At 42.8% G+C, this 26,488-nt stretch overlaps 1 protein-coding gene across 3 annotated transcripts in view; it reads left to right on the top strand.

Moving 5' to 3' along the window:
* prkd1 (protein kinase D1) overlaps window positions 1–26,488 on the top strand; it is a 266,398-nt gene that overhangs the window by 33,962 nt on the left and 205,948 nt on the right. Inside the window, exon 1 of one of the 3 annotated variants that reach the window (XM_039741301.1) lies at window positions 15,800–15,844. The exons of the other annotated variants lie outside the window; for them this stretch is intronic. The gene's annotated coding sequence lies outside the window, so the exon portion shown is untranslated. Of the gene's footprint in view, window positions 1–15,799; window positions 15,845–26,488 lie in introns of those variants that run through there. 3 annotated transcript variants of the gene reach the window in all.

Genomic DNA, 26,488 nt, shown 5'->3' with positions numbered 1-26,488 from the left:
ATAAGAAGGTGTTACAGTCTGACGGCTTCTCGTGGGGGTAGAAATCCAAGAACATGAGCCGGGACGACGCCAGACTGGCATCCATTGTGGTCCGCTCACCTCAGCTCGGCCACTTTAATGAAATCATAAGGTGCCGTTCGACCACATGGGTCTGGATTGGAAGCAGCTGGAGGCGGCCTGGCTATTGTTACAATTGTTCATCAGAAATGGTCGACCCAGCGAGCGTTGGCGTGGGGAGGGTGGGGTGTAATGCTCACGTATATGAGCTCCCAGAAAGAATGATCTGCAAATCTCGACAGACATGGGCGGCTCGCTATGAATGTCCTTTTTGTTTGGGTTGCTCACAACACGCTGAATCGCTGCATAGCAACTGGCACGTCGAGATGCACTTGAAGAAAGGAACAAGAAAGAAAGCAAATGTGTGCTGGAAAGGCTTTCATCACGTGGAAAAAATGCACCACTGCTTTGGAACGGAGGAAAAAAAAAAAAGAAAGAAAAGAGCTTTTGAGAAAACGCGAGCTGCTCTCCAGTAACGGGGCCTATCTGGATTTGCATAAAAACATCCAGAATTACTTGGGGGAAAAAAAAGAAAGTAAATTAAACAAACCAAAAAAGACGGAGAACACGGATACTGTAAGCCTTTGGAAACGTGAACTTCGTCGGAGATCATTCAGTGCGGCCGCCAGACGACGTGCGCGTGCCCGGACTCGAGTGCGCGCGGCCGCCCTCAACGAGCGCCAGATGTCGGCAATCCGGGGCGGCGGAAGAAGTGAACACGCGCAGCTGCGCCTTCATACTCGGTGTGCCGAGCCATTGTGTGCGAGTGGATCCGGGAGAAGACAATAAGGCAACGGAAAGGAAGGAGGACGGGGATGTGGGGAAAGCCGGGACTCCGTAGACGGAGGAGGAAGAAGAGCAGGAGGAGGACTTGAGGAAGTCGTGAAGAGGAAAACAAATCGGCATCTGAGAAAATGCGACCCGGAGAACTCGGGACAAGGAGGGGGGATTTACGAGACTGGAGAGACCCCGTAATGAATTAGGAAGAAAAAAAAAAAAAAATCACATTAAAAATAGAATGTAGGAAACGGAATACACGTGAAAGGAAAGCTTTTGATTGGAGATTATTATATTATTATAAACATTTAGGAAACCTTACCCTTACAGCAGACAATATACAAATAAATCCGAGGAGACAAAAATGAACATTTGGGAAACGTGCGCCATTACAATAAAAAGTATAAAATGATCAGAAATGAATTCAGAATAAATTCGCTAAATAAGTAATAATGTACAATGAACGAATAAATAATATAGATAGCAATAATTGGAAAAGTGTGTCCATATAATAGATAGCACTAAATTATAGAATAATAAAATTACATTTTATATTATACATTGCAGGTATTATACATACAGTATCACAATAATACATTTTACAGCGTAGGAAAGCGAGTTCTAATACTTGAACAATATAAAACAAAATAAATTTAGTTGTGTTTTTGGAATAAATAATAGAAGTGAAAAAAACAGAGAACCGTGGCCTTAGAAAAAATAATAGAAAAGCAAACAAACAAATAAAAAAAAAGAGCGGGTATACACGGAATAGTACTTAAATACACGAGTTAACATTTTAAACATTCAGGAAACGTTATCTCAATAATATCAAAAATAATCAAAATGTAACAAAGTTTTTCTAATAATAAATAATAGAAATAATTAGAACTTGTGCCCTTATGGTATAATTTGAGGCATATTTTATAATAAAAAAATGTTAAAATGGTGCACTTATGATAAAACTTACAAATATAATATAGAAACAGCATTAGGAAACGATGCCCAGTAAACAATTCAATAAATAAATATGTTATATATATATATATATATATATATATATATATATATATATATATATATATATATATATATATATATACACGTGGTAGTGGAGAAATCAATGTAGTAATAATTCAATGAATAAAATACTGAATTAAATAAATCAGGAAACAATATTTAAAAATCAGGAAACTTTGCTCTTATAACAGATAATCAAAGAAATTAAAATGTACGAAAGTATATTCTAATAATAAATAATCTAAAAAGTGAACATAAGCAGCCCTCATAAAACATAATGCTGTAATTAAATGTAAATTTAGTAAAGTGTGTTCTAATACTAATGATTTAAAAAGTAACAGTTTATCATATCGTAATATTATAACTTTGTATATGCAGTATATATACTCCACTTTACTGATTTATATATATGGTAGTAGTAACTCAATAAATATATAAATTAATAATATTTAAAAAAAACTCCATCTTTGCTTTCAGATAATATTAAGTAACTAAAATGTGTTCTAATAATAAATAAAATAAAAATGTCTGAATTTATAAATGTGTGCCTTTATGGTGTATAATTTTAAAACATATGTGTTTTATCATAAATAATAGTTTTAAAAATAACATTCAGGAAACTATATACCCTAAGGAAAAAAAAAGTACAATCAGAAAATAAATAAATAAAATACAGAAATAAATAAATAATGCGGCAGTAAATAAATAAATACATAACTAAATAATGTGGCAGTAAAACCATATATCCATAGATGTGCAATGGAGCTATGAAACAAATAGATAGACTTGCCTGTAAACAAATAAACAAACAAACACATAAATAAATATGTCAGTTGCTAATTAAATAAATACATATTGTACAGATAATAAGCCAATTTTGCCCTTCTAATAGATGATATAGAAAATCAAAATTTACAAATGTATGTACTAATAATAAATACTATATTTGAAAGACTGAATTCAGGAAACGGTGCCCTAATGATGAGTAACATATAAAACATCAAAAGTTCGTTTTTATATTTAATAATATAAAAATAGAAACAGGATTTTGGAGACTGTGTATTTATAACAATATTACAAATCATTGCGTTGGTGTTTCTTTGTAATTCATCACATACAATGAAAGAATTTGGGAAAGCGTCTCGTTATAATAAATAATAATAACCATTATAATAAACCATTAAACGTCATTGTGTTTTCTTCGTAAATCCGCAGAATTCCGATCTGCGCGTCTCGTCACCAAGTCCGAGTGCGTCCCGCCGTAATGGGGGGCTCAGTTCGCTCACGTAATCAAATTAATTTTGAAATCTGCACCCTCAGAATAATGACAAATGAATAATAATTTGAGGTGAGGAGAAAGGACCCTCCTACCAAACTGGACAAGACGTGAGTTTTGTTTAACTGTTCTCTGGAGATTTTGATTTTTTTACAAGCCTCTTTTCGGACGCTGACTTGCTGCCATCAGCTGGGCGGCTGGAGGTGGTCGCTCGTTCTGGGCAGACGAATGTTGACTGACGATGAACGCTTTGGACGGTGGACTTTGGCCGTCTGCAGGTGCAGAGCGCAGAGCACACCAACGAGATTTAGGAGCCCCTCCATCTCCCTCCTGCACACGACCTCAGAAACACAGCCCGCAGCTCACTCTCACTACATCGCATTCCCTTAAGTTCAGGGTCCCAGGGGTCCAGAGGTTTTCCCAGAAGCACTGGACTCAAGTCAAGAAGCAGCCATGGACGCCCAGGGGTCTTCTATTACCTCAACTTACAGACGTCTTTGGGGATGTGGAATGAAAGCTCAGGCAGATGCAAGGAGGACAACATGTGGACTCCACATGGACAGCTTCATGTTGGGGGAACTCCAGCCGAGGAAACTACAATTATGAGGAGGTCCTGCTTGCCCAATTGACCACCATGCCCCCCCCATTTCAGATGTTGAACGCTGACAAAAATAATGGGGTATAAGAAAGCGACACACCTGACATAACCAAACAGCCACAAACCTGCTTGATCCAACTGAGAGTCCTGGGGGGCTGGAGTTTGCCCTGGCAGCATTCACCTCACCAGCACATCTTTGAGGAGGTGATAGAAAAAGCGGAATATCTGGTCTCAAAAATTTAAAAGGGAAAAAGAAAAGTATACGAGCAGAATGCAATCTTAACAACAGAATTTTCGGAAAGCGAGCTCCCATCTTAGTAGAAGACAGCAACTCGTGTGGTCATCTATCCAGAATGAGTGAGGGCCACGGGGGGTGCATTGCAAGTGTGCCAGCTGAGGGTCCGACACCCCACTCAACCCAGCAAATTCACAATAAAAGAGAAATGAATTAGAACATTTTACAAACAACATTTTAGAAAAGCTCAAGTGTGCACAATCTCACAGGATAATAAATAAGAAACAAACAAACTAAAAAAGAATTTCTTAATTTAATTATGTAACAAAGTGGCATGGTGGCACAGTGCCACCTCACAACAAGGAGATCAGGGTTCAAGTCCCAGATGTGCCCTGCATTGAGTTTACATGTTCTCCTCGGGTTCATATGAGTCTCTTGGCACAGTCCAAGTCAGTGTGTGTGTGTGTGTGTGTGTGTGTGTTCACCCTGTGATGGGCTGGCATTCTGCCTTCATCTTCAAGGATCACTCCTGCCTTGGATTGCTGGGATTGGCTCCAGTTCCTCTGCTAGAAATTAGAAGATGGACGGATGGATGAAGGTTAGGAAGTTAGATGGATGGAAGGAAGTTCCTGCCTCGTGCCCAGTGCTTGCTAGAAGTGCCAGCAGATGCCCAGTGTGGAGAAGTTTGGGTCCCATTCTGATTACGTTCCTGCTTTGATCTTCCCATTGCCCTACAATTGGATTAAATCAATCAGGAAAACAGGTGGGCAGTTGGCAGAACTGGCGCCACACACGTAGCAATTGCACCAGGGCTCAAGGGGGCTATAGGTTCCCACTGTGACTGCATGCTTGATGTTTCCCATGGCTTTGTTACTCAAGCAGAATTGTCCTCATTCCCAGATCTCCATAGAAGCTTTGTTTGGACTTTTATGCCACTTTTATGCTTGACATCCCTCATTGATTGGGGGGTTCATTTAAATCGGTCCCTGAGTGGATGAGGTGTTGACCTCCATGTGAAACCTGGAAGGGACTCCAGAAGTCACCTCTGGACTTGTTCCTCTGGACTGTGCAGCTGGAGGTGTTAGTGGCCACAATGTCTCAGGTGCTTGTAACCCAAGGTGGCACCTTGACAGACCCTTGTAGATGCTCCTTATGTGCATGGATGTGACTATATAAATATAAATATAAAGATTAATAAAAATATAAGTCAAAGAAGATGATCGGGTACCATTGAGGTATTCTTTGAGTAATGAGCAAAGAAAACAAACCACAGATAACAAAAATTACCACACAGGCCATGTCAACAACACAGAGGGGCTTTTTTAAAGAGAAGGGTCTCTCCTGGTCTGCTAGTCCTGGCAACTCAGGTGCGGATTCCATGAATGAACGATGACTTGCGGTGTAGACAGCCTTTCTGCCCAGTGTGAGGCAGACAAAGCCAAGGAAGTGACGTCACTCCGGCGATGCCTCTGTCCTGCAGTGAGGGTAAAAGAGGAGACGGTGTTACCAACAGCACCCTCTCATGCTCAGCGGTGCAATCACTCATACACAAGCCATGTAGTTGTCCCCATGTCACACATGTCTGACTATATATACTGTATATATACGTACAATGTTACATTGATGTGACTGGGGGCAAATTCAGGGCTCATCTGAACAACCCCCCCCGACTAAAGGGTCGGTGCTGTCACTTAATGTCTCTCCTCTTCTTTGGCCTGCAGACCTGAAAACCAATGGCATGAGAAGCAGTGACATCACTTGCAGTTTGGTCAACTTGAACTCACCACTTCCTCCTGGGCTGCCTTAAAAGTGCCATCAACATATTGAGGTGGACTGTGACTCATGTCTGACAAGCCGATACGCACGTCGTTCGACTTGCAACATGGACATAACATACATTCATTCATTCTTTATACAGTTTTCTTCATTTTTAGTCGTTATGTTGTGTATTCATATAATAGTGTGTCTAGCTGTCTGTCTATCTAGCTATCTATTGTCTTAGCAGACACTGCAGGGCAGCATGGGATTTGTAGTTTTCCTGGGATGCACTGTTGGGGATCTATCTATCTATCTATCTATCTATCTATCTATCTATCTATCTATCTATCTATCTATCTATCTATCTATCTATCTATCTATCTATCTAATCCTGCCGACTGTGCTATCTATCTATCTATCTATCTATCTATCTATCTATCAAATCCTGCTGACTACACTATCTATCTATCTATCTATCTATCTATCTATCTATCTATCTATCTAATCCTGCCGACTACACTATCTATCTATCTATCTATCTATCTATCTATCTATCTATCTATCTATCTATCTATCTAATCCTGCTGACTACACTATCTATCTATCTATCTATCTATCTATCTATCTATCTATCTATCTATCTATCTATCTATCTAATCCTGCAGACTACACTATCTATCTATCTATCTATCTATCTATCTATCTATCTATCTATCTATCTATCTATCGTGGAAACCAGGGGGTGCACCAGCCACCCAAACACCCGACATGACAGACACAGACGCAAGTCCCATGAAATAAAAGCTTTTATTTGGTGAGAAACGTTTTCCACCATTTCCCACTAGAACCAAGTACAGTACGACCCAGGAGTTTAACACACAGCACTTCTTCTACTTCTTCTTGTTCCTTTGTAATAATATTTTTGAATCCGTACTTTGGCTTGGCATGGACTTGTACCCAAGCAGTTCTCTGATAGACTCCAGCCTGGCATCATATCCTGTCATGGGAATTGTGTAAAGCACCTTGAATTATAATTTACATGTTGCTAATGATGACATTGAGAAATCTGTGACGGTGAGGACACATCACTTGTGCGTTGTGATTTTCTATGGTGCCTTTCACAGTCCTTGAGTTCATAGTTCAATCATTTACGTAGTTCTCCATGTTGAGCCCCCAGACAGAGAGAGTCACTGCTGTGGATCGAGTCAGCGGTGTTCTATATAGTGCCTTTCACCATGAGCCTCATCCCAAGGTGTTATCTAATTGCTTTATGAATTGAGGACTCACTCAGCAGGGTCATACAGAGAGTCAGCCTGTGGTCCTGTCACGATCACCTCCAGGGGGCCACACTTGCAACCAGCTGAGTTCTTTGTGTAGACCCCTGGGGGCTATTGATTTGAATAACGAGCTCAATTCAAACGTTGTGTGTGTGTGTTTCTTTTTAATTTCTATATTTATGGGAAATTGGTTAAATGTGAGGAATTTGCAGGATGCCATTTAAATGGGAATCTGAAGACTGAAGCCATCTGCAACAGATGCTTTTTATTAAAGCTAATTGCACAACATCACAAAGTCAAGAAGCACTCATTAGCATCACATATTAGTTCACAAATTAGTGAATAAAATGAAAATTCGATAAGTACGCACAGACTCCTCAAGAGTTCGGAAGGAGGTGCTGGGGGCTGTCTGCTAAGCGGGGTGTTTAAAGCATTGCCGAGATCCACACGAGGGTCTCCTGCCTTTGCTACCTCTGCCTTTGGATTGGCAGCTTGCTAATTCTTCATCACACATGACACTTGTGAGAAAATGCTGGGAACACCAGGAGCCACTGGACTGTGTTAAAAGTAATTCAGTTCTTGGCAGTGCGACAAATTAGCACGTCAGGTGCCGTAATGGCTAAAAACCTGAAGGGTACCCTGGAGCGTTCATTTGTATCCCCTCACACCATCCTCGGCTCGGACTTGCTGCTTTGGATGGCATGTTTATAATCAGTCAGTTTGTATAAATTGTCCTTTAGTGTGTCTATCCTTTTACTATGTCTCTGTCATTCCAACAGATGGTGCCTTCAAACATTAGCACTGCTTTTACTAGTCCCATGCTAAATGGCATATAATAGAAATATACGCATTGCATTTGTCATTCCAACAGATGGTGCATCACAACCTTTTGTACTCCTGCATTTTTTTATTACAAGTGCTTTTATTGCGTCACCTGCTGGAATGACATATGCAATGCATTTTATTATTTCATGCATTCAAAAATACATTCCATTAGATGGTGTACTGCAAACATTAACCCTGAGGTGTACGTTGATTATTTAGATTTCAATCTATTTTAGATGGATAGCACAGCTAGTTTAACATATAACATGTGCCCTTCCTATTTCTCTGTCCATGGTGGGCACCTTGGGGTGCCCACCCTTCAGAACCAGACCATCACTGCATAAAGTCAACATCCAGGATCACACAAATGCCTTCCAACAGGCTTCCATTCCACACAAGAAAATGCAACTCCACTCAGTTCTCTCCTCTTCTACATTTTCCTCCTCCATTGCTCTCCAGGTGAGCTTTGACCAGAATTCTCACTCACAGAGCTGAGGTGGAGGAGCTCCTTCTCCAGCGAGACTCAGGAGTACATCTGGAACAACAGCATGGCAACCAAGAAGCACCTACAGCACAGGGGAGCCTCCCCACATGGCTTTCCTGATGGACAACCAAACATCCTGACAGGGCTTCATGCTGGGACCACAACTTCCATGCAGCTCTCTGGGTATCCAAGTGGGAGTAACTTGAGTAGGATGCTGCCACCTAGTGTACTAGGGGAGCACATGGCCATGAGAGGCAGACTCGTTCTCTTAATCCATGAAAATGGCCTCCTGACAGCCCCGTCTGTCTCTCCCCGTCTACCATACTGTGCCTTTCTTACCAGGGCTGACAAAGAGAGGGTCCACTGTCTGGAGCCCCCCATTGGCCACTGGAGTCTTTATTGATCTCCTTGATCTATTCCTGCCAACTACACTATCTATCTATCTATCTATCTATCTATCTATCTATCTATCTATCTATCTATCTAATCCTGCTGACTACACTATCTATCTATCTATCTATCTATCTATCTATCTATCTATCTATCTATCTATCTATCTGCCCTTCATATAGCGCCTTTCCTACTGTATCTACCTAAGGCAGCTGCTGGTTCAGTTTCCACCTTTGACTATTTAACCTACATGTGATTCAGCTACAGTACATTAGCTTTGCTCTGTGTAATTGTAAAGCAACTTGAGGTGGTCCTTGTGGTGTAAAGGCGCTATATAAGATTTGCCATCTCTTGGTCTGTATATTTTTTTCTTGTGTCCAGTCACGGGATGTTTCCCAGAGATTGTTCCTTTGCTGTCCTTTCCTCTCTGCCATGCTGGACTCCCCTCCATTGTGTTATCCTGCCCTCGTATGTCGTTCTTGTTGGCTTTACAGTCAGTTGAGGTTGTTTTGCTTCATTTGGTGCCTTTTGAGGATATCATGACATGACATTGTCAGGTTCACCTGTCATGCATCTCCACTATTAGTCAGTTGCTCCTACAAAGAGGCCCTTCACATTCCAAGCCCAGATGCCCCTTCAGAATGGAGCCCCCCAGCTCCTTCAGTCACGTCCCACTTTATAATAAGAGCACAGTAAAGGCCCTTAATGAACCTTATAACAGAGACCTGCTGTGGCAGTGACAAGTGGACCTTATCAAAGGCTGTCTGTGTGATGTGACACTAAGGGCACTTCTTAGCTGCACTCTGATGCCCCCTTAAAGCCTGTGCTCTGCACTGGTGTTGTCCAGTTATTCATTTCAGGGTCCTGAGGTGTCAGGATTGGACTCAAATCAGTAGCCACACCTGGACGGGACGCCACTGACGGTCACAGATACATGCAGTCCCACTGGGCTCATTCTTTGACTCTGACCTCAAGTGTGAGCAGGGCTGGGGTCTGAACACCTTACTGCGCTAGGAGAAGTAAAATCATCAGATGAAATGGTGTGGTCGGTGGCACTTGGATATCCACCGGGAGTCCCTGATGGAGTCTGGGATTGTTTTTCTCAGTCAAGGCAAAGATTCAGTCTTTACAAGAATACAAAAGAATTCATTTTGAAATTTTTTTTGTTTCATTTTCCAAATCCGTCACTCGTCGCTAATAGAAATGCCAGCAGCCACCACACTAACACAGAGAAGCACAGCCGATGACAGAGGCAGGCCTTCCCAAATGTGCCTTGTTAAGTCGTCACCGTTTTCTCCCACCGTGTGACTTCCAGGCCGGTTAGCACTTCATTAAAGGCGCTTGATTAAAGAACTAAAAACAGGTCTAATTTGGCCCAAGCCACACCATCCAAGTGATAAAGATTCACACTTTCAAAATGAACGTGTAACTTCAATTGGTGTAAGTGGCTGTAGTCGAATGTAACACACCTTGTTGTGTCACGGGGACTGTTTGTGTGAAAACTACAAAGAGGAAAATAAATTACAAAGGAAAAGAAAAAGCAACAAAGAAAAATGCACAAGATCCAGGGCTTGTCCTCTCCGTTGTAAGTCAGCGGACGCTGAGGAATTCGGGGCAGTGAGGTGACAGAAGGAGAAAAAATAAAGGAGTGGGAGAAAGTCTGGAAAATGACAAACATGGGGATGAGCGTCGAGAAAATGAGAGGGAGGGCAGGACAACTCCATGTCCACATCACCTTCACCAGGTGGACCCTGAGCAGTAGAGGGACCCCCACCTCACCAGCCCCCTTAAGTCTGAGCATGAAAGTGGTGAGGGTGGACAGGTTGATAGAGGTTCTGTCTAACTCCTTCCTTCTTTATCTCTCATCTGTTTATGATGTTGATGCTCATTTCATCAGGCGGCACGGTGACGCAGTGGGTAGCGCTGCTTCCTCGCAGTAAGGAGACCCGGGTTCACTTCCTCCCTGCGTGGAGTTTGCATGTCCTCCCTGTGTCTGCGTGGGTTTCCTCCCACAGTCCAAAGACATGCAGGTCAGGTGCATTGGTGATCCGAAATTGTCCCTAGTGTGTGCTTGGTGTGTGTGTGTGTGTGTGTGTGTTCACCCTGCCCAGGGTTTGTTTCCTGCCTTGCGCCCTGTGTTGGCTGGGATTGGCTCCAGCAGACCCCTGTGTCCCTGTAGTTAGGATATAGCGGGTTGGCTAATGGATGGATGGATGGATGAATGGAAATAAATAATGAGCACGCTCGGGCTGGGGAGTGGGAAGACGCCCTGTCCCCAGGTTGGTCCTTGAGTTGCCAGTCTGAATGGCTTGTTATCAGAATGGGGTGGCAATCGGGCGATCGCACCTACAACCGCTCCCCCAGGCAATAAAGGGGAGTGTAAGGAAGAGACGAGGGAAACCGAACAAAAAAAGAGCGGAGGATAATGGACAGAGAGAGAAAGGCAGGAGAAATCACATAGGAGAAATAACTTAGCTTTGTTTAATGATGGCTGACGCTGCATAACAGACGGAGGAAGCCAATGGCAAGAACCCAGTCCGGGAGTGTAGACTCTGCCATTTTCGCCGCTGCGCTGGAAGGATTTTCAGGATCGGATGACGTTATCTCCCATCCGTCCGTCTGCTTCAAAGGTGTGCCAGTCAATGTGCCAAGGCTTTCTACTCTTTCTTCATGTGCACTTTGGTGAATACTACAATTCCAAACAAGGCAAAGGTGACACAATTTCATGCTGACTCTGACAGTAAACGACTGTTGTCAGGCTGACTGCACGTTTCCCCGCCTAGCAGTTCTAAATGATGAGCCCCTGTGCCAAACCTGGCTGTGTGTCAACTGTGCATGTGAGCAGAAAGAAACGTAGATTTATCAAATATATTTGTACAGAGGGCAGTGCCACACTAAACGTATGTTCTGATTACACTGATCTCCTTCTTAATGGTTGCCCTCGTGTTCCCATACGCTCTACGATTCACTTTGCAGTCATTAGTTTTATATGCCTTATTCGTCTGTTTTTTCCTTTGCAGCTTCTTTTCCATCCATCCATTTTCTAACCCGCTGAATCCGAATACAGGGTCACGGGGGTCTGCTGGAGCCAATCCCAGCCAACACAGGGCACAAGGCAGGAACCAATCCTGGGCAGGGTGCCAACCCACCACAGAGAAGGGGGTCAATACAATACAATACACTACAATACAGAGAACAAATCCTCAATACAGTATAAAAAATAAAGAATTTACAGGTATGGAGCAGAATTTAACAGGAGATGACATCCCATAACATGATTTGGATTTGTTCAGAGTCCTGGAGTCCTCAGCCATCAAGCTGCTTCCCCCATTTGGCCATTCCACAGTTTCATCTGATGAAAGGACCCCTCTACCCGACGATTCCAGTGATCCCCCATCAGGGATGACTTTACCTTAGGCAGGCAGGTGGGCCGTGGCACCAAGTGGCACATTTCAGTACCGAGAAGAGAAACAGAACGGGTGAGGGTCAGTATCAAATTATAACTACCCCCGTGACCCTGCAGTTAGGATATAGCGGTTTGGATAATGGATGGATGTTACTTCTGTTTTAGTGCTAATGCCAGTCTGCACCGTTAATCAGCAGCTCTAGTCAGGGTGTGCTAAACTGAAGTCGTGAGTCTTTGAAAGCTGAGACCAAAGGGGCATCTCTTATAGTAGCAGGCAGACCACTCCACAGTTTAGGGGGTCCTGTAACTAAAAGCTCGACCTCCCCCTTTTATTTTATTAATTTCTTGGAATCCTAAGCAGACCGGCATCTTGAGATCTTAATGTGCGCTCAGGTTTGTAAGTCATGATAAGTTCAGACAAGTAAGCTGGACCTCCGCCATTTAATGCTTTATATGTTAAAAGGAGGATTTTGAAATCTGCCCTAAACTTAACTGGGCGCCAGTGTAAGGAGTTAAGAACTGGAGTTATGTGTTCGTATTTTCTAGTTCTTGTAATAATTCTTGCAGCAGCATTTTGGATTAACTGGTGGCTGAATAAAGAACAGTGTGAACATCCAGTGAACACCACATTGCAGTAGTCAATCCTACTAGAAATAAAAGCAGGAATTAATATTTCAAATCCTGTTTATTTACAAAACGCCTTAATTTCACAATATTTTTAAGATGGAAGACACTTGATTTGGACAACTTTGTAATACGCGCTTTAAATGACCTGCTAGAGTCAAAGAGAACTCGTAGATTGTGGGCTGATTCAGTAAAATTAATGGGGATACCAACTGAGTTAAATGATGACAGAATATTGTTGTGATCAGCGTCATTCCCTTATCGGTGTTTAAAGACAAGTCTTTCTCATTCATTCACTCCTTTAATTCACTAACACAACTAATTAAAGACAACATCGGAGAAACTTCATTTGATCTAAAAGAAAGGTAGAACTGGGCTTCATCGGCATACGAGTGAAAATGGACATCGAATGAGAGATCCCAGTGGAAGCCTGTAAAGTGAAAACAGCGATGAGTGCTGCGAGACACCATATTGAACTTCTGTGTGTAATGATGGAGTCCTGTCAGCGCATTTCTGTACGTATTGGAATCGATTTGATAAATAAGAACTGAACCAAGCGAGCACAGTCACGGCCTGTAAGGCCAACATCGTTTTCTAGCCTGTGCATTAAAACAGAGTGGCCAATGGTGTCAAATGCTGCACTTAAGTCTAACAACATCATTAAAGTGGAGTTTCCTTCATCAGAGGGTATCAGAATGTCGTTTACAAGTGAACTGTGAACTCTCTGACAATGCGGGACTCTGTCCTGACAGCCAGTGTCCAAAATGAATTGTTAAAATATTAATGGTGGCTAAAACAATCCCAAAAAATTATATAACTGATAAACGGTTTAAAAAATGAATGTCTAAAATTGAATTTTGTGATCCCAAAACTATTAAAAAATACCAATAGATTTTCAAATCATAACGCCAGGAGGTGATCAATAAGACAGGAGACACGATTAGTGAAAGCCAAAGGTTAAACCCGAGGAAGACACAAAGATCATTGCGAACAAACCAGAATCGGAAATCGAGAACAGAAACCGGGGCTGTCAGATCAAACATCTCTATTCAAATGTACCGTATATACTCGTGTATGAGTCGACTCTTGAAAACAAGAAAAATCGATCATAAAATCAGACCCCGACTTATACGCTCGTTCAAAAATACGACACTTATTTTTTTTTTACATCTTCTTTCCTCCTCCAATGTCTCACCAGTTTCTCAGACGCATCCAATTTTGTCGCAGCAGCGCAGTTTCCACTTTCTTTCGCTACTTCAACGACTTTTAATTTAATTTAAAACCAGCTTTATATTTTATTTTGATTGAATGCTCCATCATCGATAAGGTATGCTCTTACGATAAACATGTACGAGGGAGTGAGATACAAAAAACACAAATCAGTGCAAACGTCGCTTTGGAATAGTTTGGGTATTAAATACCGTGTGGTCTCGTAGGCACAATACATAGAAACAAAAGGCCGTGTGCTCCGTGGTTACTCTCTTAGGTGGGCGTTAGCATATTGTAATCTCATGGACCAATAGCGTGAGTTTTCCGCATTCGACTTATACAACTGACATTACAAAATACCAGAAATTATACGGTAAAATCAAGCCTCGCCCTGAGAAATGGGGTGTGATGGTTTATACAAACAGAAGGCCATCTGTGGAGGCGATGTGAAAGAACCAAAGTTTGGTGAAGAACGAAGAAGACGTGTTAATCAAGCACTTGAGAGGCGTGGTGGCAATGAACGTAATCAATAATATGCAATGAATCCGGTAAAAAAAAGGCATTTTAATATGTACTACTGCCGTCATTCCCTTCGTCTTATCTATGAGCTTGAGGAAATGCCTAAGTGGGGACTACAATTCCCATCAGCCAGTGCACCGCTCCAGATGATTTCATCAGCACTCACAAAGTTTAAATAAGAGCATTTTTAAATAAGTGTTTTTTTCATCAAAAGGGAACAACTGCTGCATTTCTTTGCTGAGCCGCTTTGGGATAACAATGTCGCCGTCCCCCTGGATTACGACGCTTATTTCAGAGCAGCATCTCTCCACCTTTGAGGCCTTGAGACGCAGTTCTACCTTTTTTAGGTTCCTTGATGACTCACAGACAGCATTTGAAGAGCCCGGAGGTTTTACCACTTTGTGACTTGAGCGCAATTTGAAGAGCAGTGGGGACAGAGGGGGTCCCGTTAGTGAAATGAGTGCAGTTAGAAATGGGTGGGGGTGGTGTCGCATGTAATAATGAATTACGCATCTTTTTTATTTGTGCAAAGCCTTGTGATTTTGAAAAAGATAAAAACAAAGAGAAAGCAAAAAAAATACCGTCGAGGGATACGGCTTCGGCAAAACTGCCATATCTATACTGGAAATATGGATGACGTCACTGATGGTGGCTCCCGTAACAATGTGAGTGTTGTGCATCAATGTATGTTTAGGTGGCTTATTGCTGTTTTTGATGTACGTATTATTGTTTTTCATATTTTTTTATGTTATATCTCTTGATTTATGTACGGTGTCCACATTTATTAATGTTCCTAGTTGTTTGTGGGTGGAGTCCCCAGGAGGCAGGGCCACACTGATGTCATCACTCCTGACTCCTCCCTCTGGCTGTTTAAGTCAGTTGAGAAGGCTGAGGAGTTTGGAATCCTTCTTTCACTGTGGAGTTCTGTGAGTTCCGCTATTTCTGGTTGGAATTTACTGTTTTTATTTTGGAATTCTTGCCGATATTTTGTCTTGAATTCTGATTGCTGGCCTTGCTCGCCTAGGATATCCTTTTAGGAAATTTCTTTATGCCTTTTTCTGCCTAATTTTCTGATTTATTTTGCTAATAACACTATCGTTCATAATGATCTGTAAGTTGCCCTTCTGTTCACAAGCTGGGGGTTAACGGTTATTCTCCCTCTTCAGGTGATATGTTTGTGGGCATTATGGGTTGTTTTGCCGGTTCCCTATTTTGGGTTATGAAGGCAGCAGGTAGATTTTGAGTTCAGGTGAGCATTTTCTGGGCTGGAGAGTGAAGATCCTGACCTGCTTCTTAGTTTGTTTTTTTTTTTCCTCAGGATAACAAGAACGATTAAGGAAGTCCTCAAACACAAAGTCTTCTAAAGATTCTTGCATTTTGAATAAACTGAAGGTACATAAGAAAGGTTTGAGCAGCCCAAGGGTAGTCGACCGCTTTGAAATTAATAACATTCAGTATCATGCCTTAGCATTTATTAAGCCTGCTTAGGGTCGTGGGGTCCTGAAGCCTCTCCCACCAAACACAGAATGCAAAGCAGGAACAACCTCCGGCCAGGACGCCAGCCCACTGCCACACACCCACTAGGCCATGCATGTCTTTGGACTGTGGTAGGACGCCAATGCACACAAACATGGAGAAAGCATGCAAATTCCACACAGGGAGGACCCGAGATGTGAACATTGTCCTCTTTACTGAGCTAGAAATTAATTTAAGGTAAAGGTCTCAGCATCCAAAAGATTCAGGACAAATGGATGACCAGCCTACTCAAGTGGACACCCTACATGTCCGCGGGTAAGCTGAGAGGCGTCACATGTTCACTGAGACAAACCGCAGGGCTTCTTGAATCGGGTCACATACAAGAAGCAGATTGCATTTTGTCCCATCATTTGCACCAAGGTGACCCCCCCCAAAACCAAGTGAAGTCCTTTGTCATTTACCTTCTCAGAAGGACGTCAGAGAAAATGCGGCACTGAGATCCTTAAGGAGCCGACACTCTTTGTGCCCATCTTCTGTGCCACTGCCAGCGTGACTGCTTGACTTGAACAGTTTTTAGTGACACTAATTAGCTTCAGGCCTTTCCTCTCTAATAATTGCCATGCTTGGGAATTAGCAGGAGGCATTTTCAAGTGGTTGCCAGCCTTTTATTAGACGGGCAGACAATAACATTTATAAATATTTCTTTAGTATTTTTCCGGAAGGCTTTTTGATCCAGTAAATGTTCATAAATATGAAAGCAAAGTGGCATGAGGCTCACATTGTTGGGTTATGTGAGAAAACAGCAGGTAGCTACAGATACTTGAACCCGTGACTCTGGGCAGGGCCTTGAGGAGCAGCAATAGGCAGAAGCCAGGAACAAACCCAGGACAGGATGCCAGTCCAGCATTCCGAGACTTTTTGCAGGAAAGCCACATTTATTTTATTTTTTGTAAATTCTTCTATGTGAGCAAAGCAACTGGAGTAGATTATTTATAGTGCCTTTCAATTTGGAAAAATGTCGACTGTATCCTTTAATTCTTCACTATAAACACAGGATACATAAGGTACATATTCTATATATGGGTGCCTTTCCATTGTGCATGCAAAGGTGCTCTTCAGGTACATTACACTTCCTCTTAAAGACTTAATGCTGGGTTAAGTGTTGTGGTATATGGCCGGAAATTCATCCTGACCAATACCCTCAGGCCACCAGATGGAGCCCCCCTGTAGCAGAGAGGTGCCCTGAATTCCAGCAGGGCATCATAGACATTGGAGTGTTTATTCACAGCCCTGCTGAATACCATGGGGGCCGCCAGAGGACACTGCAGGGAGAAACATACCGCCCAGGAGTACGTCCCAGTCACGTGAACAGAGATGGCATAATTCCGGGTTGAAGAAAAGGAGTTTTTATCTGACCCGGAAGATAAAAATGGACAGAGAGAGAGAAACACTTCCGGGTCAAGGACTTTAAAAAGGACTGTGGGAGATCCCAGGGTTGAGCTGAGTTGGGAAGAAGGGAACAATGCCTCTGGGAGTAGGAGGATTGATTATCAGTGTATGGTATGAGTATCATGGAGTGAAGGGTGCTTTGTGCACTGTTTAGTCCAAATAAAGAAAATTATTGGACTTTTACCTAATGTCTGGTATCTGGTCTGAGGGTTCAAGGGGACAACAGCGCCCCCTCTCTGTCACAGTGTCAATTGAGTGGATTTGATATGGTGCCTTATTATACTACACTTTTGTCCAAAGTCCATTATGGACGTTTTCAATGTAAGCCCTTCTAGATTAGATATTATATTCTGCATAGCATTTTTTTATAGTGAAGAATATTTTAAGGTGCTCTTCAGGTACAGTGACATTTTGTTCCTTAATTATTTAGAGTGATCATAGGTGCCTCTGTAGAGGATTTTATATAGTGCCTTTAGAGAGCATTAAATTAAAAAGCCCAATTTACTTTTTCCTGTGTTTTACAATAGTAAGGACTGATGGAATAGGAGTCAGTGGCTGATACTCTATATAGCGCCTTGAAGTACACAATAGCATTCCAAGGTGCTTCAGAGGTACACCACACTCTGTTCATTAGTCCTTAAATGTCAGCACTGCCAGATGAAGTGTCACTGAAGAGGATCTTATATAGCGCCTTTCTGTCCTGAATATGGTGCTTTATAGAGGCTCCACACTTTAGAGATTTTCATTGTCAGCTCTTATAGGTTAAATGTGCTTCACTTTTCATAGTGAAGAGCAAATCAGAGGCGCCGTCAGATATAGTGAATATTTTTTCAGTGTCATCATAGGTGCCAATGAAGTGGGTGTTATATAGCGCCTTTCTATACTGAAGGTGCACTACACTGAAAAAGCCCAAGACACCTTTCTCTATATGTTACTGCTAGTAGATAGATGGAAAGATGGGAAAACACGATAGATAGATAGATAGATAGATAGATAGATAGATAGATAGATAGATAGATAGATAGATAGCATAGTCGGCAGGATGAGATAGCTAGATAGCATAGTCGGCAGGATTAGATAGATAGATCAATAGATAGACAGCGTAGTCGGCAGGATTAGATAGATAGAGAGATAACCTGTTTATTTGGGGTAGACTCTACGTATTGTCTATCGCGCCTTTCATTCACCGCAGTCTTTTTCACCATTTCTGAATGTTGGCCTTTGAAGATGGGTACATTTAATATAGCGCCTTTTTCTTCTGAATGGTAGTCTATGATGCTTTTCTGGTGGATGTCGTCCATTTGTGCTCAGGTCCATTGATATCCTGTTCTGTAGGTTATAATGTGTCCTTCTTTAATGATGCCAGTAGCTGAGAGCCCTGAAAGTCCAGATTGGCTCCTGCGTGGTTTGTTTTGTAACCTTGGTGCCATTTTGTTGTGTCGCAGGCTCTGTCTTTTTGTGTTGTTGGTGCCTTCAGCTCTTTGTGTGGACGTTGAATGACCTCCTGATGTTCCTGGGAGTTTCGTTTTAGGACTTGCTTCATTCTTTATTGTGAATCTCTGAACTGCACTAATGTGAGTTTTGTGAAAGTCACTATATAAAGTAAATGTTGATTGGCTGATTCTCGTTTGGGTGCTTCAGTTGAACTAGTGTCCCCCTCAGGGCTCCCTGCCAGCAAAGACTGTGCTGCCTGCTATGTCATGTCCTTGAAGTGGGATTTTGGGAACAGTCATGAGTGAATGGCTTTTTCTGCTTTGCCCAAATCAGATTTGTTACAAGTGCACTTTCCGTGTTGTACTCTGATAAGCAGCAGCTGATGTGACCCTGCACTGGAGAAGACAATTAGAAAGCTGAACGTATGGATGGACGGATGAAAGTTGCTCTCCACATCTTGATGCTGCCATGTCTAGCCTTTCCCCAGAATTCTTTCTATTTGAATGGATGCACTTTCACTATGAAAAAAAAAAAGATCCAACTTCGGATGAATCAGATAAAGCTGATAGAGAGCCTTTCATCATAAGGACCATTCCAAAGCTGAATGAAATGAGCTGCTTGAAGGTTGCATGTCAGGATTCACCTGGCGGCTTTGCACGGAGCTGGGCGGACATTAAATAAACATTAGCTGCGTCTGTCAGAAACACTCAGGGCTCGGGAGACATTTATAATCTGCAAAGCTAAAACGCCTCTTCTAAGATATCGACCCATCCCGGCTGTTGCTCAGCAACCGATAGTAATTGTCCTAAAGTGGTCATTTTAAGTGAATCGCCCCGGGAAAGACGCTGTAACTGGGAAAAAAAGTGCCTTGATTTGAGTGTGGCATCCAAAGTGAATTTCCATCATTTCTGAAGAAGCAACACACAATAGCAGTGATTGAAGGTGCCGCCGTCGTGGAACGAGTCTGGGAGTCTGCAAAAAATGGCGAGAATTTGAAATGTGAAGCAAGCGAAACGTAGAGAGGTGAGGGTGACGGCCGCCGGGGCTCATTTATCATACACTGAAAAAGCATTAGGGCCTCATAATTAGCAGTAAGCCTGCTGTTTGGGCTCGAGACGGGAGTACCCCCCAGGCAAAGGGCACATTTACATGACAGCGGAATTGCTGGATTGACTTGCCATGCTGGGAAGAGAAATGCAGGATCCTGCTGCCTACTACAGAAGAGAAGTGAGCTGTGGATGCCAGGGGATGGATGCACTGATTCTGGGGGGGCACCAGGAGGCGCCGTGTCCTGTGACCTCGGGACTTTCAGAGGATTGAGTCACTGACTCAAAGGGAGGTGGGAAGGGAATTGACTGAGCTGGCGATGAGGTGCCAGGATATGAAGACAATGAGAAAAGTCGCCCATTAAAGGGGGGCAACTGGGCAGCCCCAAGACCTCACAACTTTCATTTGGTGTTTCCCTTCTAATCATTCATGGACTTTTTGATAGTAATCCTCTTTAGGGAATCTGATCCTCTTTGTTATTTACCTCCTTCCCCTCGTAACATAAACTTTTTGAGGGCTGAATATTTTTTCCAAAAAATGCAGCTTTCTGAAAAGCACACAAAGCAATTGATTCAAGCATAAATCAACATAAAACATCTGTGGCTGTGTGCTGTGGCACTAGTGAGTGGCACGACCGCTGGCAGGAATGGGCATGGTAGACGGGCTGCCAGGCTGTCTTAGCATCGTGGGGTACGGGGGTGGCAGCAGTGGTTTGTACCTCTTCTCATTGGAAGTGGTGGTCCTCCCAGGTGAACATTGCAGTAGGTACATCAGCTACACAAACATATTCAGCACCACAATCCACCAATGCAAGTGTCTTGATCTGCAGATCGCATGCATCAAAAGTGGAGGAGTTCAATTCAGCGATAATATACAAAACGTCGTAACGTTCCTCCTTATAATGTAGCAGCAAGTTGTATCACCGTCTACAGTTGATTACCTCCTGTTGACAAAAGTTGACATCCGCCCTGAAAGAGTTAACTTCCATCGTTACGCTGATGGTACCCAGCTCTACCTCACTAGCAAACCTACTTCTTCCTCCCCACCCTCCTCGCTAATTGACTGCATGGAAGACATTGAATCCTGGTTCTCCTCAAAGTTTCTTAAATTACACAGAAACTAAACTGAGGTTCTCCTCATTGGTACAAAATCAACATTATCCAAAACCGATCATTGTTCACTTGTTATATGGAAAGGGATGATCTGCTGTGGCAACCCTAACGGGAGCAGCCGAAAGAACAAGAAGATTGATAATTCCTCTGCGTCCTACTCCTCACACGTCAAGAGTCTGGGTGTCATCCTTTGACATGGGCTTTATCTCTTCAGTCCTACATCAGTAACATCTCCCGGTCTTCTTATTTAAATCTGCGTAACTTTAATCGTATTCACTCCTCCCTCACTCCCGTATCTTGGTTCAAAGTCTTGTGGATTATTGCATCTCCCTCTTCGTTGGTCCTTCTTGCAGATCTCTTTATAAGCTTCAACTGGTCCAGAATTCAGGTGCCCCCATCATTACTAGAACCCCCTCTTAATCACCACATCACTCCTGTCTTGCAGCAGCTTCACTGGCTTCCACTCAAGTTCTGCATTGACTTTGAAATTCTCCTGTTAGCATTCAAGGCTCTCCACAACCTTGACCCTCCATATTTGACTGACCTCCTCCATGTTGTCATTCCCTCCCGCACCCTTACATCCTCTTCCTCCATCCACTTGACTGTGCCCTCCGCCCGTCTTACCACCATGGGGAGCAGAGCAACTGAATGGTCTGGAACTCACTATGAACCGAGCAGAGAAATATCGAGCCATCGTCACTGTTCACATCTAAACTTAAAACTCATCTGCTTGAGACTCTCTGTCTGATTTGTAGTTTTAGCTTTTGTTAAAGTGACCTTGAGTGTTCAGTGTATGAATAAATAAAATGGATTATTATTTTTAGTATTAAAGACACAGTTTTCTATCTATCAAGTATATTGTATCTTTCATACTTATATTTTCATCATATAATGCCTTTCACTATCTATCTATCTATCTTATAATGCCTTTCATCTATCTATCTATCTATCTATCTATCTATCTATCTATCTATCTATTTTATTCTTCCTTTCATCTATCTATCTATCTATCTATCTATCTATCTATCTATCTATCTATCTATCTATCTATCTATCTATCTATCTATCTATTTTATTCTTCCTTTCATCTATCTATCTATCTATCTATCTATCTATCTATCTATCTATCTATCTATCTATCTATCTATCTATCTATCTATCTATCTATCTATCTATCTATCTATCATATAATGCCTTTAGCATCCATCCTCTCTCTATACATTCCATAGCTCCTTTCACGTCTGTCTGTCTGTCTGTTATTTAGTGCCTTTTAGCTCTGCCTGCCTATCTGCACATTCTGAAGGACCCTGATGGATCCCGTTTGCCACAAGTCACCAATAATAAAACAGGAAGCCCTTGACGCGTTCCATGTAAAGGTCCATGCCACAGTTCTGATCAAAGGAAAGGTGCTATAAAAACATTGCTAGCATTTTCAGCTAAATTCAAGGAGATTTTGACAAATGGAACCCAATCATGTGTCCGTAATGATCTCCGGTGTGGCTGAGTCCAGCGTTATCGACGACGGCATTTTTGACAGCAGAGTCAATGATGGATTTTTGCCATTTTTGGATCCGCAGGACCACAGTATTTGGCGTTCAAAAGGGAGGACACTGAAAGGTAGGAGGACATTTGCAGTCAGTCGTGTAGATCTTAAGAGACAAAGCGCCCGTCTTCATAAAAGTCTGAACAGCGCAGCTCTCGACTTTCCTGATGTCTGGGAGGAGCGCCATTCCGTTTGCGACGGCTGAACGTCTCCACACGCCCGCCCACCTGCGTCCATTGCGTTTCATCTCTTGACTTCCATTCCGATCAGCCGTTTAAACTGTTTGGAGAATCTGAAGTCTCTTTAATAATGAACACCATGCGAGAAACGTCAATGGTGCCATCAGTGTGATAAATGCAGTGTAGTAAGAATGAAATACACAACACATTACACATGGAGAATGTTATCAGTTAGGTTATGCATACAGTATCTGAAATATACAAATCTTATTACATACCGATATGCAGTCAGTAAACAAAAAACACACTCGGCCAGAATTGACAGGTCCATAAGAAAATGAATGCCCAATAGAAGCTTAAAAATAGTGAATTTGCCCCCCAAAAAAAAAATAGCCCAGAAAAAAAGAACACACTGGAAAGCGGGGGGCACTGGCAGGATGAGAGGGTTAGGTGCATACCATCAAAGCTGGGAAGGGGGAGGGGAGGTGGTGGCATTGGGGTGTCCTTGTCCCCATCCCCGTCCCCTCAGAGATATTTCAGAGTGATAAATTGGGTGTGTAACATTACACAACGGGGGCTAGTTGTGCTCCCTTAGGGATTTTACAACAGTAAAGAACATAAGTACAAGTGCAAGGGGTGACGGGGATATAAAAAATTTGGTAAAAATGTGGTGGAATTGGGGGACTTTTTTTAAAAAGTAGCCCAAAAACGCCTCCTATGAAAGCCGATAATTTTTTTCCCACCAACGAGCCCAATCAGGTGAGAAATGCACAGACCTGATAACACTACTGCCAGCGTCATGCGATGTGGCCACTTTTCCTAACACATGTGACACTCAGACCATACGTGTGTGTTGACAAAAATGGCACACAAAAGGTTTGAGGTAGCCACCCCGTATAACGTGAGCTGAGTTCACCAAAAATAGCGAAATCGTTTTCCATGATGAGTTCAATGCAGATCTTATTTACATGATACAAAATGGTGGTTTGAAAGTCGGGTAGAGGAAGTGAGGTCAGCAGGGCCGGAACTGGAAGTGATGTCATCGGGGCCAGGTGGGATTTCCTGCAACTGGTCTATAGAGGAGAGAGAGGGGGGGTTAGTGTACTCCGCCCCCTCCTGGTTCGGGCGATAACTGCGATGGACAATTCACGACTGATCTGAACAACTCTCTTCACTCAGTGGGTTCACATGCACACACCAAACCGAGATAAGACAGAAAGCTGGCGTCTTCAATGCCAAGTGCAAGTCCACCTTTGATAACTCAAAATGCTCCACCGAAAAGATGAAACAACATCAATGGCCGCCGTGAATCTGAAAACAAGCATGGAGTCCTTGTCTCCTGAGATTGCGCTGCTGAGCTTAGCTCCGTATGTTCAGCTCCTCAGCATCCATTTAGCGATTTCTGAAATATCAAGAAGGATTATTTCAACCAGGAGGAAGGAATAGTGCGATCATCAAAGTCCACCGGTGTAGCGGCTCTACATAATAATAGCTTTTTTCTTTTTGTGTCTGTGCTGAGGTGCGTTTTGTTTTCCCCATCCCGTTTACCATCATGTATGCGTGTGTACATAAATGCTGTCCCCGTAAGTCAAATGGGTGAAGGACGATGAAGGGAGACTGCAACCCGAGATAGGAATTTCCTGTTCGGTCAACCAATGACATCCGGGACATTCAGTTTTTAAACGAGAGGAGCGGAAAAGAAAAGAGGGGCGAGGAGAGAGAAGGGAGATCGAGCGAAGAAAGGAGCCGCTTTACGCATTCATTTTCCAAGTCATTGTGAAATTCCACTGCTTGCTTTTTCAATATCCGGATCATCATCACGACAACCAGTGCAGAGAAACCCTGGGGTTTGGATTCCTATCAGCCATTGCTGAGGACTTACATGGCGAGGTCGTTTTGTATTTCAGGAAGAAGTAAAATATCACATCAGCCAATAATCAATTATCACCGGACTGACTGTATTAGCTTTGGATTCATTTATCACATACATTTCAACTGCCGTTTATCATAGATAGATAGATAGCGTAGTTGGCAGGATTAGATAGATAGATAGATAGATAGATAGATAGATAGATAGATAGATAGATAGATAGATAGATAGATAGCGTAGTTGGCAGGATTAGATAGATAGATAGATAGATAGATAGATAGATAGACAGATAGATAGATAGATAGATAGATAGATAGATACTTTATTAATCCCAAGGGGAAATTCACAATTATTAATGTTATTAATCATTAATCTGTGTTTGTGTTTATTCATTTATTGTTTAGGAGCGAGGGAGGGTTTTTGTAAATATTATTATTGTATATTTGTGTCTTCATATAAGTAATACATATATAATCATTCACTGGTGTCTTTGGGATATTGGGGAATTGTGTGCACATATTGAGTACTGAGTACCTGTCGACCCTCGTGTGTGTGTGTGTGTGTGTGTGTGTGTATAGATGTATCCACTGTCAACGTATCTGCACTTGATTTTTCATTTCTGACTTGTAGTGCCTGTTATTTGGTCATTTGGGGGAAAAAAGGACAATCTGTAAGGAGTACGGCTTGTTATTAACTTGTGCATCCTTAGGTGAGCCGAGGCAATAGTCTTGGTAGTGTAGTTGCTGGTCTGGGTAAAGGGGTCTGCCGTTACACCAGATGTGTGTGCGAAGCAAAGACAAGCGCAGATGAGCAGACAGCAACGGACACGCGCAAACTCTGAAATCCTCAGCTGCCCTCTGTTTAAGAGTTTACATGGCTGCTCTGGCGAGTGGCTGGGGGTGGTACCCACCCAGAAGGACCGGAGGAGGGATTACGCCTCGAGGGGGGCGACCGCCCTGGTGGCTTTGGGGACCACGGGAACAGAACTTGGAAGCTCAACCCTATAGGGGCCCATGGTCACCGCCTGAAGAGCCCTGGCCCTCAGCACTTCCGCCACACCCGGAAGTGCTGGGGGGAAGAAGACCAGGGACACCCGGAGTGTGCAGCCGGTACTTCCACCACACCAGGAAGGGCCAGTGGAAGCTCATCGGAAGGCACCTGGAGTATGTTCGGATGGGGATAAAAGGGGCCGCCTCCCTCCATTCATTCGATGGCTGGAGTCGGGAGAGGAGAAGGACAGAGCACGGAGGAGAGGAGTGGAGGCGGATCAGAAGAGAGAGAGAGGCCTTGTAAAGGCCTGGACTTTGGGGTGAAAGTGGGTTGTGTGCCCTTGTAAATATGGACTAAGTGAATAAACGTGTGTTGGGTTTTGGACCTCCGGTGTCTGCCTGTCTTTGTCCGGGCTGTTTCCCACACCACATAACCGGTTACGTGTGGAGACTTCGACATGTGTTAACGCAGAATTCTCAGAGACCAATGATCCCGATTTCTCTAACCAGATTGAGGGTCGACGACTGAGTAAGTCAGACAAATGGATTCATCCGAGTGTGTGTGTGTGTGTGACGTCGTTATCGACTAAACTGAAGGAATGGCAGACCCTGAGGAGGCAGCAATAAGAACTGAAAGAGACCTCGACAAGCCTCAGACCTGGAAGGTGTGGTGGAACTGGAAGAAGATAGGAGACCCTGAGGTCCGGTTTTAATTTCAGCCACCACCTCATCCTATAATAAATTCACTCGTTTTCTAAACCAGTGTATTTAAAACTAAAAATTACTTTAATGTAAAAAAAAAAAAAAGAAAGAAAATTTCTTTGTAGGTAGAAGAAAACTTGACTTACGCATTTAACGGATCGGCGACAAGTTTAATTAATTCATCAGTAAAAAAAGTGAGTGCCGATTATAGACTTCATTTTCTTGAAAAAGACGT

This window comes from Polypterus senegalus, chromosome 18 (assembly GCF_016835505.1).
Source record: "Polypterus senegalus isolate Bchr_013 chromosome 18, ASM1683550v1, whole genome shotgun sequence".
Taxonomy (NCBI): Eukaryota; Metazoa; Chordata; class Cladistia; order Polypteriformes; family Polypteridae; genus Polypterus; species Polypterus senegalus.
This window is presented reverse-complemented; position numbering and strand designations above follow the sequence as displayed.